Raw genomic sequence first — 12,086 nt, 5'->3', positions numbered from 1 at the left:
CAGCTTCATTATCCTATTACACAATGTCAACACTGCAGAATCATGAACTTCAGACCCTTCCACAGATAATCTGTTAATAGTTCAAATGGATAGGACAACTCTGTTATCTAAGAAACCCAGTAGGCTATTTACCCAAAAGTGTTCCTAATGATTGGACTCTAGCAAAAGAATTTACATATTTTGAAGTATCTGAAGTGGGAAATTAAAAGCAATATTTGCTTGGCTAATTATTTTTAAAATGTCCTTGCAGGCCAGGCACAGTGGCTTACACCTGTTATCCCAGCACCTGAGGAGGCCAAGGTGGGCAGGTAGGTCCCTTGAACCCAGGAGTTTGAGACCAGCCTGGGTAACATGTTGAAAACTTATCTCTATACAAAACACGAAAATTAGCCAAGCATGGTAGCATGTGCCTGTGGTCCCAGCTACTCAGAGGGCTGAAAGGTGGGAAGATTGCTTGAGCCTGAGAGGTCAAGGCTACAGTGAGCTGTGATCATGCCACTGCACTCCAGCCTGGGCGACAAAGCAAGATCCTGTCTCAAAAAAAAAAAAAAAGAAGAAAAGAAAAAGTACTTGCATTTAGGAAACTTGACGTTGTAATTGTCTCTAATTCATACAATAGTGCAGACACCACAGTAGATTACAAATGAATTTCCAACTGTAGCATCTCCACCAATCAATGGGATTTCCAGGGCATTTTGTTCATTCACTCCATCGTGTTGCCTATAAGGTTTTATGGCAATTCCTGGCATGCCACAGGCTAACCACAGAGCAAATAAGCTAATATTAGAGCAACCACTCATCCCAGAGGGCCTGGGACAGCCGGGTTTAGGCCTTTGTCCTGGGTGCTCATTAATAGTACTCCTTTGAGGCCAGACACAGTGGCTCACGCCTATAATCCCAGCACTTTGGGAGGCCGACGAGGGCAGATCACGAGGTCAGGAGATTGAGACCATCCTGCCAACGTGGTGAAACCGCTTCTTTACTAAAAATACAAATATTAGCCTGGCGTGGAGGCACACACCTGTTGTCCCAGCTACTCAGGAGGCTGAAGCAGGAGAATCGCTTGAACCCAAGAGGTGGAGGCTGCAGTGAGCCAAGATCACGTCACTGCACTCCAGCCTGGGTGACAGAGCAACTCTGTCTAAAAAAAAAAATTACCCCTTTAACTCAGGAAAGTATTCTGGTTTGGATGATAAATTGTATGGCCATCCTAGTTAATAAAGATTTAGAATCTTTCCATAGTGTGCATTGAAAGAAGATTATCTAGATTGATACAGGTTATGCTTCAAATGCTATCATAAGCTGCCTTACAATATCAAAGTTACAAGAAATAAAAAGAAATGTTCAGAAACCTGGATTTGTATCAGGAACGTTCAGGAAAAGGCCCACTACTGAGGCTTGCCTGGTCCCCTCCCATCATCTCCTTCACCAGCTTTTCCATCCTGGTGTTCTAGAGATGCTGCACTTCTTCCTAATTAATGGAGGGTGCAGGAACTCTTGCACGTATTTTTGCCATGGTCCCAGGACTCCAGCTACACCAGAGAGTCGGGCAAAGGTCCTCAGCGTCCTTCTGGAAGTCAACTCGATAAGAAGTTGCTCCCCTACCTCCCTTACAGGCTTGGTCACCGGTTCTTCATCACAGACAGTTGCTGAGAACTGACCCTGGGCTCACACATTTCACCACACTGAGTGCCCCCGCTATGCCAGGAACAGGAGACACAATGGGGAACAATGCACCATCCCATGCCCGAGGGTCTCACAGCCCAGAGGGGAGCAAACAGGCTTCAGGTTACACTCACACAGGCCCCCCGTCACCATCAGGTGCTGGCTCCAGTCCCTGCTGCAAGCCTAGCTGGTGCTGCCTGCACCTGGCATGTAAGGAAACTCCCTAGGACCAGAGGGGCAGGGGCCTGGCCCGAGGTCACGATGTTGGTAAATGGTAGAGCTGGGATTTAAATCCAGGCCTGTCAGGCCCAAACCCTCACTTTTCTGCTTTGAGCAGCCACCTCTTCAACAGAAGATGCAATAAGAGAGCTGGTGGGGGTGGAGGGCTTGGGGAAGGAAGGAGTGGGGAAGAGCAGATTCTACCCAAGCATGCAAGCTGACACCCTGGCTGCGGACAGGTAGGATAACAGTTCCCTATGATAGGGTGGGGCCGCAGGCCTCCTGCTGTGGGTACAGACCCAGGTCTAGCTGTGCTTGCCCCACAAGGCATATTTGGAAAGTGTTTGTTGCTTGGGTTTGGGACCAATAGACACATGGGAATTACTGAACCCCCGGGGCAGTGGCGAACTGAGGAGTCCAGAAGTCAAAAGCAGGGGAGCATACCTCCAGCCTTAATGGATCTGGGAGATGACAGGTATGGAGAGGAGGCGGGAAAGAGGCTAGAAATGCATACTCAGTATGTCTGGAAACTGATGAGACACCCAGCTCTGTTAACGTCAAAGAGGGGACAGGGAGCTCAAACTGAAGGCATCTGGCCCCATTGCAGCAAGCCTGGGACTCCACACTAATGGGCTGGGCTTAGTCTATGGGCAATGGGAGCCCCTTGGAAGCCACAGAATTAGAACTGTGCTTCAGGAAGACTGATGGGAACTGTACATACCTGGGCCAGGGAACATGAGGCATGAAGACAAACTAGTGGGACCTGTTCCAGGTGAGGTAGTGTGAGCCTGGGTTGGGCTGGCAGCCATCCTCCCAGCCGCGGGGTGGGGAGATGGCCTGCCAGACCATACCGCTGATGCAGAAGAAGCCAAGGGAGGATCTGGGGTCTAGAGGGCAGGAGTGGCAGGTGGTGTGGGAATCAGGAAGTGAGTGCAGGGGGAGGGCATGGCCTTAGCAGTGAGGATGCTATGCAGCATGGGAGGCACCCCCCATGAGCAACGGCAGGGCCTTAGGGCTAGAGTTGGCTAGGAAACAGGTGGTGGGGGAGGAGAAAGGCACTGGGAAACCCACCTGAGGGGGTGGTGTCAGGAGGGGAAGAGCCAAGCACGCTAGATGGGAGGAGGAAAGAATTAGAAGCTGGGGACGAGTCAAGGAGAAGGGAGGCAGCCAGTGGAACAGGCATCCAGAGGACTGAGCTGGACCCAAGCACTATATGGGGGCGGGGGCGGGTGTCCTTGGAAAGAAGGAGAGATGCTTCATCACCCAGGAGAGGAAGGTTAAAGTATGAAGTAGATGAAATGCCATAGGAAATGTGAGGCTTCAACCATTCACTCTACAAACACAGGTGTTGCTTAACGACGGGATACGTCCTAAGAACTATGCTGTTACACAATTTCATTGTTGTGTGAGCATTGTAGAGTGCACTTACACAATCCTAGATGGTACAGCCCACTACACAGTTAGGCTACATGGTACAGCCCATTGCTCCTAGGCTGCAAACCTGCATGACAGGTTGCTGTACTGAATATCGTAGGCAACTATAATACAATGGTAAGTATTTGTGAATGTAAACATCTCTAAACAAATAAAAGGTATACTAAAAATACAGTGTCATAACCTTACGGGACCACCATTATACGTGCAGTCCATCACTGACCCACTCATCATGATGCAGCACATGACCACTTCTTGGCAACATAAGCATTCTTGTTAACAGGAAGCTCTATCAGTGCCTTTCCAGGGAAAGGTGGTGCCTGGAGTATTGAGTTTGCCTCGGCTCCTCATACCCACAGGACAGAGAGGATGGAAGAGAAACAACCTCCATACCACTTCAAACTGGAAAATAGGAGAAGGGGAGATACAGTCTCATCTGCCCCACACAAGCTGAACTCAAAGGCAGCACGGGTGGGCAGCCAAGGAGCAACCTACTTCCCCCACAGAGAACCCCCAAAGGCTTAGGAATGGGCAGGACCAGGTACTTCTCACAGTAGGGGCACAAGAGGGTGTGCTTAAGAAACTGCTGTGGATCGAACTGTGCTCCCTTCCAAATTCATACACTGAAAACCCAACCCCCAATGTGACTGTATTTAGAGATGGGTCCTTTAGGAAGTAATTAAGGTTAAATGAGGTCTTAAGGGTGAGGCCCTGATCTGTTAGGATTGGTGACCTTATAAAAAGGGAGCGAGAGAGATATATTTCTTGCTTTCTCTCTGCCATGTGAGGACACAGCAAGAAGGTGGCAGTCTGCAAGCCAGGAAGAGAGCCCTCACCAGGAACCAACCATGCTGGCACCCTGACTAGACTTCAAGCCTCTGGAATACTGAGGAATACATTTCTGTTGTTTGAGCCACCCAGTCTATGGTCTATGGTATTTTGCTATGGCAGCCCAAGGTGACTAAGACAGAAGCAGATAGATTCCTCCCCAGTCTCCTTCCTCTCCCTGTGAAGATTGGAGTTTCAATCTGTTAAATAGGTGAACCAAGGGGTTCTCTACACAAAGGCATACCAGAGGGGAGGGGAAGCATCCTGAAGATGGCAAATAAATGATAGCCTGATGCTGAACGATGATACCTCACCCCAGCTCCTTCCCACCCTCAGCTTGCAGAACATTGGCAGCCAGGGGTCTGCTGTCCAGGCAAGAGAGTAGAAGGACCTTTCTTAGGGAATATAACAAAGTCTTGTGGAAAGACCTAGAGGTTGGGCAGGTTGGGAAATAGAGTGAAGTTCGCCTGTTGACAGGTCTCATCTGTAGACTCAGGGCTTGCAGGTAGTGTTTGAATGTTCCCCCTCTAAGATTTGAATGGAGAGCCAAGAATCTGAACATTTGAGAAAATATAAAAGTCACAAAAAAACGGTAGAATGAGGGGGTATGAGGAAATAGACAACACAGAGAACAGAAGGAAATAAAACTATTGTTTATATCCTCATAGGTCAAAGTTATTGCATCCACGAAACAAGAATGCTATTTATAAAATTAGATGATAAAACGTCTTTGAAAATTAAAAATATGGCCATAGAAATACAATCCCCACAGCAATGTCTACTGATAGAGTTGAAGAAATCTCCCAGAAAAATAGAACAAAAAAGACAAAGCTACACAGAATATAGGAAGAAAAAAATGGGATATCATATTGGGAAGTTCAGCATCTGAATAACAAGTTTCAGGAAGAGAAAAATGAAGAAAATAGAGGAAGGGAAATCATCAAAGAAACAATTCAAGAAAATTTTCCAAAACAAAGAAACATGACACATGAATTTCTAGATTGAAAGAGCCTGAGTGCCCAGCACATTGGAGGAAAAACAAAACAAAATACCACCACTAAATGTTATTTATACCCAGCAAATGTTATATCCATCAGATATTATATGCACCAAATGTTTTAGAACATTGAGGATAGGAAAACATTCAAAAAGCTTCCAGAGAGAAACAACAGTCTCAGACAAAGAATTAAGAATTAGAATGACATTGGATTTCTAAACAGTAATGATATGAGCTAGAAAACAACAGATAAATGCAAAGAATAAATTTTTGAGGGAAAAACTGTTTTAACCTGTAATTAAAGACCCAGATGCACCATCAAATCATGTGTGCAAGTGGAATAAAGACATTTCTAGTCACACGAGATCTCAGAAACTTAGCTCTTCTGTGCCTCCTTTCTCAGGAAGCTACTGCAGGATGTGCTCCACCAAAATGAGGGAGTTGCCAAGAAAAATTACATGGGATTCAGAAAACAAGGAATCAACACAGGAGAGAAATAAAAGGGATTCCCAGGAAGTGGATGGACAGTAACAATCATGCTAACAGGCAGCCAGTCCAGACTGCAGTGGGAGAACAGAGGCTCTGGAGAAATGCCATCAAGAAGCTGAAATTAGAAGCTGTCAGAAAGAGATCTGCATATAAGGCAGAATAGTTGGGGATAACTTAGTGAATGATACATAGAAAATAGAAGACAGTAATTTACTACAGGAAAAACAAAAAAAAATTCTAAGAAAGGAAATTCAATCATACAATATAGCTTAACTTTGAGTAGTGTTTCATAGTCATAGTAATATAAACACATACTGGCCAAATTTTAAAATTCTGACGTGACTGTATTAGGAAGAGGAAGGGTATGTATCCACATGTGAGTATGGAGTAAACGATGTGAGTGAGAACTAAATCTTCATCTTCCTGGCGGAACATTAGCAGATTAAAAAATGCCTGTCCCAGACCTTTTTAAATTGGTCCCTTTCAAATTGGTGGCTCATGCCTGTAATCCTAACACTTTATGAGGCTGAGGCAGTTGAGCCCAGGAGTTGAAGACCAGCTTTGGCAACATAGTGAGACCCTGTCTCTATAAAATAAAATAAAAAGGCAAAAATTAGCCAGGCATGGTGGTGTGTGCCTATAGTCTCAGCTGCTCAGGAGGCTGAAGGGAGAGGATCACTGCAGCAAGCCTCAACCTGGGCAACAGAGCATGAGCCTGTTTCAAAACAAAAAGCAAAGCAAAACAAAACAAACCCCCCCACAAAAATGCTTGGACTTGGACAATCAGGAAGTAGCAGTATATGCATGTTATTTCAAGAAAGGTAAAGGCAGCGGGCGTGGTGGCTTATGCTTCTAATCCCAGCATTTTTGGAGGCCGAGGCGGGCGGATTGCTTGATGTCAGGAGTTTGAGACAAGCCTAGTCAACATGGTGAAACCCCGTCTCTACTAAAAATACAAAAATAAACTGGGCATGGTGGCAGGCAGCTGTAATTCCAGCTACTAGGGAGGCCGAGGCAGGAGAATCGCTTGAACCTGGGATGCAGAGGTTGCAGTGAGCCAGGATCGTGCCACTGCACTGCAGCCTGGGTGACAGCGCAAGACTCCTCTCAAACAAACAAACAAAAAAAGAAAGAAAGGTAAAGCCATACCAAAAGGCAAGGATAACATATTTGGAAGTGGTAACTGCTTCCTGGAGGAGGGAAGAACACTAGGGGTGGCATGGGAAATGAGGGGAGGGAACTGCAACTTCTTTGTCTTAAACCTTATAGAACTGTTTGTTTTTTTGTTTTGTTTTGTTTTGTTTTTCTGAGATGGAGTTTTGCTCTGTCGCCTAGGCTAGAGTGCAGTGGTGCAATCTCAGCTCACTGCAATCTCCACCTCCCAGGTTCAAGCAATTCTCCTGCCTCAGCCTCCTGAGTAGCTAGGATTACAGGCACTCGCCACACGCCCGGCTAATTTTTGTATTTTTAGTAGAGACAGGGTTTCACCATGTTGGTCAGGCTGGTCTCCAACCCCTGATCTCGTGATCCACTCACCTCGGTCTCCCAAAGTGCTGGGATTACAAGCGTGAGCCCCGCGCCCAGCCTCTTTTTTTTTCTTTTTTTTTTTTTTTGAGACGTAATCTCGCTCTGTCACCCAGGCTGGAGTGCAGTGGTGTGATCTCGGCTCACTGCAAGCTCCGCCTCCCAGGTTCACGCCACTCTCCTGCCTCAGCCTCCCCAGTAGCTAGGACTACAGGCGCCTGCCACTATGCCCGGCTAATTTTTAGTATTTTTAGTAGAGATGGGGTTTCACCGTGTTAGCCAGGATGGTCTCGATCTCCTGACCTCGTGATCCACCTGCCTCAGTCTCCCAAATTGCTAGGATTACAGGCGTGAGCCACTGTGCCCGGCCTGTTCGATTTTTTTTTAAAGTACATGCAGACTATAACTGATAAATTTAAATTAAGCTTAAAATCATGTACATTTTAATCTTTCTTCTTGAGCTCCCATTTATTGATTTGTTCTCAGTTCGTTCATTCATTCATTCATTCATTCACTCTACAAACATTTGCTGTGAGTGTTCTTCTGTGGGTTGGCTGCTGGGACAGCTGAAGAGGAAATCTCAATTCATGCTCAGACAGGACCTTTCCTTTTAATAAGAAAAACTTCAAGGAGGTTAAAGTTCTATTTGCCTTTTACTTTATTTTGTGTGGTAGCTGAGTTTCTGAAGAACTCTCAGTTCTATGTTTGAAATCAGTTGAGGTCTTGGGACAACAGTGGTTGAAGCTCATGATTTAAAGTGTTCCTATGACAAATTCATCAGGAAAAAAATTCTGCACAATATATGAATATGTAATCTATGTCTTCTTATATTGGCCACTCTGGTGAGAAATCGATGTGGCTGTAGGAAAGGTAGCTGAAGAACAAACTTTTGGGAAACGTATTGCCATTTGAGAAGAGATCACACCACTGAACTCCAGCCTGGGTGAGAGATACTCTGTTTCTTTCTTTCTTTCTTTCTTTCTTTTTTTTTTTTTTGAGATGGAGTCTCGCTCTGTTGCCCAGGCTGGAGTGCAATGGTGCAATCTTGGCTCACTGCAAGCTCAGCCTCCTGGGTTCACGCCATTCTCCTGCCTCAGCCTCCCGAGTAGCTGGGACTACAGGCACCCGCCACCATGCCCGGCTAATTTTTTGTATTTTTAGTAGAGACGGGGTTTCACCGAGTTAGCCAGGAATTTTGCGTATTTTTAGTAGAGGCGGGGTTTCACCATATTGGCCAGGCTGGTCTTGAGCTCCCAACCCCTCAGGTGATCCACCCAAATTGGCCTCCCAAAATGCTGGGATTATAGGCATGAGCCCCATGCCTGGCCAGTTTCACAGGTTTTGATATTTCCTCCATTTATAACAAATAGAATTGCTTCCTTTCAACTTCATCTGTAAGGGCTCTGAGGAGAATCTCTCCTATATATTTAATTTATGAATGGCTGTGTTACCTGCTAAGATTTCATTTTTTCTTGTAGGACATTTTATTGCACCGTTTTAAAATAGCAGGAAAATATTCTTAAAAGATAGCCTTAGTTTTGAAAAATCATGTTTTAGTTGGAACAATATAAACATAAACTGTATCATGAAACTGTGCTGTGAAAATCCTCCTTCTCTAAATATTATTCTTGTGTCAAAACTATTAATGTTCTTATAATGGGTCCTGGATGAATCTACAAAATGTTTTATTCAAGGTCCTTGAAATGACCTTGAATTGCTCTCCCAATACTGTCATTACACAAAGGAGAGAAGAAGCTAATAAGTTGTATGCATGTCTTAGGCACGCCTTTCAAATTGGTGCAAAAATCATGTGAAGTCAAATACATATCATAGTCATGAAAACGCAGCTTCCACATGGCAGCTGGGCCAGTCTCTAAAACACAACTCTAACACAATCACTCTCCAGATCAAAAGCCCCTGGGTTCCCTGTTGCCCGGCATGAGGAATAAGCCCAGCCCGTGGGCCTGCCATCATGGTGCCGGGTCAACCTTGCTAGCGTGGGATCTGTCACGTCCGTCTGTGCCTCAGCCTACTTGCCTGTGAAGTGAAGCACTTGCTGTACTCTGGGTCTGCCTCACTCTTTCCATCACACATCTTAAGTGTCCCTTCCCGCTGCTCCACATTTCCCAAGTCACCACCTCTCAAGTTCATCTCAAATGCCAGCGTTCTGGGAGCCAGCTCTTCCCTCCCTGCCACAGGCCCTGTCTCCCTCCTCTGAATGCCTCAGTACCTAGTACTATCCAGGTCTGTGGCAGTCCTCTGTGGCCTTGCCTAGTTCACCTACTGAGCTCTGCACTCCCTGAGAGCAGAGATCGGATCCCTCCTGGATGCTCTGTAATGAGGAAACAGATTTGACTTGAAGACATAGCCTTATGCCTGTTTCAAGGCTCCTGTAACTTTTCACGAAGGCTGTGATGCTCTGCCTCTGTGTCCTGGGCAGTGCGCCAGCAAACTGCATTCCTAATTACATAACAGTATTCAAATGCATGTCAGTATGAAAAGAGGAATCAACTCTATTTTGTATCTTTTTTTTTTAAACAGAAAAGCTTTTTTCTGATCACTGGACTACTTTCCATTTTAAGCTAATTAGTAAATTGCATTTTTGGCTCTTTAACTGGCTAGGTTAAATTTAGCTCATCTTTTCCCTTAAAGTCAAGCTGTCAGTGGGTTTTGCAATTAAAATTTCCACTCTCAACTTTCATTCTCATTCAAGAGGATGCTGGCAAGCTACCCCCTCCTTCTGCCCTTCCTTCCTTAAGCTTCTCCCCTACTCAAGGCTTCACACGGACATGGGAAAATGGCCCCTTACCCCTAGGGCTGCAGGGCACCACAAGCATGGCCCTCACCAGCAGGCGGGGCATCCGCTCAAGGGTGCACACGTCGCTTAGCCGTGCCACTGAGCACCCAGCCTATCCCAGTGGAGCTATTGAAAATATGCAGCATCCTATGTGGCCAGGGCTAGAGCAGGGGCTTGGAGGGCCCCTGCCGTGCCAAGCATGAACCCTTGAGTGGGTGGATATGGGGAGGTCTGAGGAGTCCCAGAGGAGGGGGATGGGGGAAGGAAAAAGGGTACACTCGGGAGGCATTGAGGATAGGGCAACATTACAGAAATACTGGGCATTACAGAAACATTTGCATCTTTTAACAATTGCCATGGTCAAACCAGGGTATTCCAGCTGACTCTGGGCCCTGCCAGGCCCCAGAGCTGCCTAAGAACAACATGGTGAGGAGGGTGGATGTGGGTTAGGGTAGAGGTCACAAGGCCACCCTTTCGCTGTGACCAGAGTCATTCTAGAGCCCGGGAAAGTTCCCCCATGCCTGGACTCCTGCTTCTCATCTCCAACCCCTCTGCTCTTTGCTTGGAGCTCTCTGTCATCCTCCCTCCTTCCCTGACTCCCCTGGAGTCCTGCCAAGGGCTCTTCTCCTGACCCAGGCTCTTTCTGCCCACCCCCAAGTGTGGTTCAGAGGCCCCCCACGCCTGGCCCAGTACCCCAGCCCCTCAGTAGGACAGACTGAGGGAGGGAGTGGGGGAAGATGCTCACCCAGCTGTCGTGAAGCAGAAGACAAGAGGCCAGGCCTCCCCTGTGAGAGCCGCCCAGCCGCCCCTCCTCCAAGGGGAGATGGGGAGGCAGAGGCTGGCTTTATGAGCAGAGCGCTGGTATCCCACTTCCCTCGTGGCCATTAAGCAAGATGGGCTGGGGCTTTCCAAGAAGAGAGAAGGAGGCATCCATTATGCAGGCTCTAATGAGTCTCAGGTCCCAGGTCTCTGAGGACGTGGGAAGGGCCAGGGACGGGAAGCGTTGCCCACCTCAGCCTGGCTGCTCCTCTTCCTATCCAGGCTCCTGCTTTCTGCCACAAGATCCTGCGCATCTGGGCGATGGCAAGTAGGGCAGACGGGGCGCCCCAGGGGGACGGCTGCAGTTAGTGAAATGAGCTCCGTGACCTGGGAGTTCTGCAGAGCGCAGAGGGGATCCAGAAGCAAGTGCCTGCCTCTTTGTAGTCAGACGGCATTTTGATGGAGAATTGCCTGGGGGAGAACGGGAAAACCTTTTTCCTCTTCCAGCGGCAGGTCCTGGGCAACGTCCACCCCTCTCTGGGCCTGAGGCAGGTAGATTCTGGGACCTCCTGGGGTCTTTGCAGCCTGGGCTTCGGTGGCCCTAGCTGTGCGGGAGGCTCCCCAGTGCCTGTCTACGGAATAGTGAGGAAAATGTAGAGGGAGTTTGTCGTGAAATAAAATGTATTTTAATTTCAGAACTTCGGCTTATTCTGAGATTGTGCATCTGGCATTGGTGATAAAGTAGCCTTGCTTTTATGAAATAATGATGGCCAGAGTAGATGGTCATTACTTTTGAGTGTATTTATTTACCAAAACAAAAAGTTGGCATGTGCAGGGTGTGTGGGGAGGTGTGAAAGTCTGTGAGTCATTGTTTAGCCCCGAGGCCTGAGCCCTGAAGGACTGTGGGCTTTGGTGGCTGTAAGCCTCAGAGGGGTGTGGAGGAGGAGAGAACACAGTCACGCACCCCATCTGTAGGAACATTTCTGTGGGGATGGCCTGTGACCGCTCTGCACCCAGGATGTTCAAGATGCAAAGCCTTCTGAACCATGGACAGGGAAGGGAGAAAGTCTTGTATTTTATTCGTTCAAGGTGCTCTTACAGTCACAGAACCTGCTCCTTGTCTGCAAGCATCAGAGCACCATGGGTCAAACAGTGGGTTGTGACCCACTAATGGGTCATAAAATCAATTTAGCAGGGACTGAGACGAGCATTGTTCAAATGAAATGTGAAATATAGCAGAAAATATGAGAATTATGTTAATGCTATATGTAGATATGAAATAAAGCAAGTATTGATTCATGAACCGTTTGCTCCACTTCTAGTATAAAGCAATAAAAGTCCTAAAAAACTCCTGCAGACAACACAAATGCTACA

General features: G+C 47.0%; 1 protein-coding gene across 9 annotated transcripts in view; it reads right to left on the bottom strand.

The window, feature by feature from the left end:
• EML1 (EMAP like 1) overlaps nucleotides 1-12,086 on the bottom strand; it is a 210,519-nt gene that overhangs the window by 161,887 nt on the left and 36,546 nt on the right. For 4 of the 9 annotated variants that reach the window (XR_012416105.1, XM_015454203.4, XM_073998177.1 and 1 more), the window contains exon 1: nucleotides 10,699-11,010. The exons of the other annotated variants lie outside the window; for them this stretch is intronic. The gene's annotated coding sequence lies outside the window, so the exon portion shown is untranslated. Of the gene's footprint in view, nucleotides 1-10,698; nucleotides 11,011-12,086 lie in introns of those variants that run through there. 9 annotated transcript variants of the gene reach the window in all.

Source organism: Macaca fascicularis, chromosome 7 (genome assembly GCF_037993035.2).
Source record: "Macaca fascicularis isolate 582-1 chromosome 7, T2T-MFA8v1.1".
Lineage (NCBI taxonomy): Eukaryota > Metazoa > Chordata > Mammalia > Primates > Cercopithecidae > Macaca > Macaca fascicularis.
This window is presented reverse-complemented; position numbering and strand designations above follow the sequence as displayed.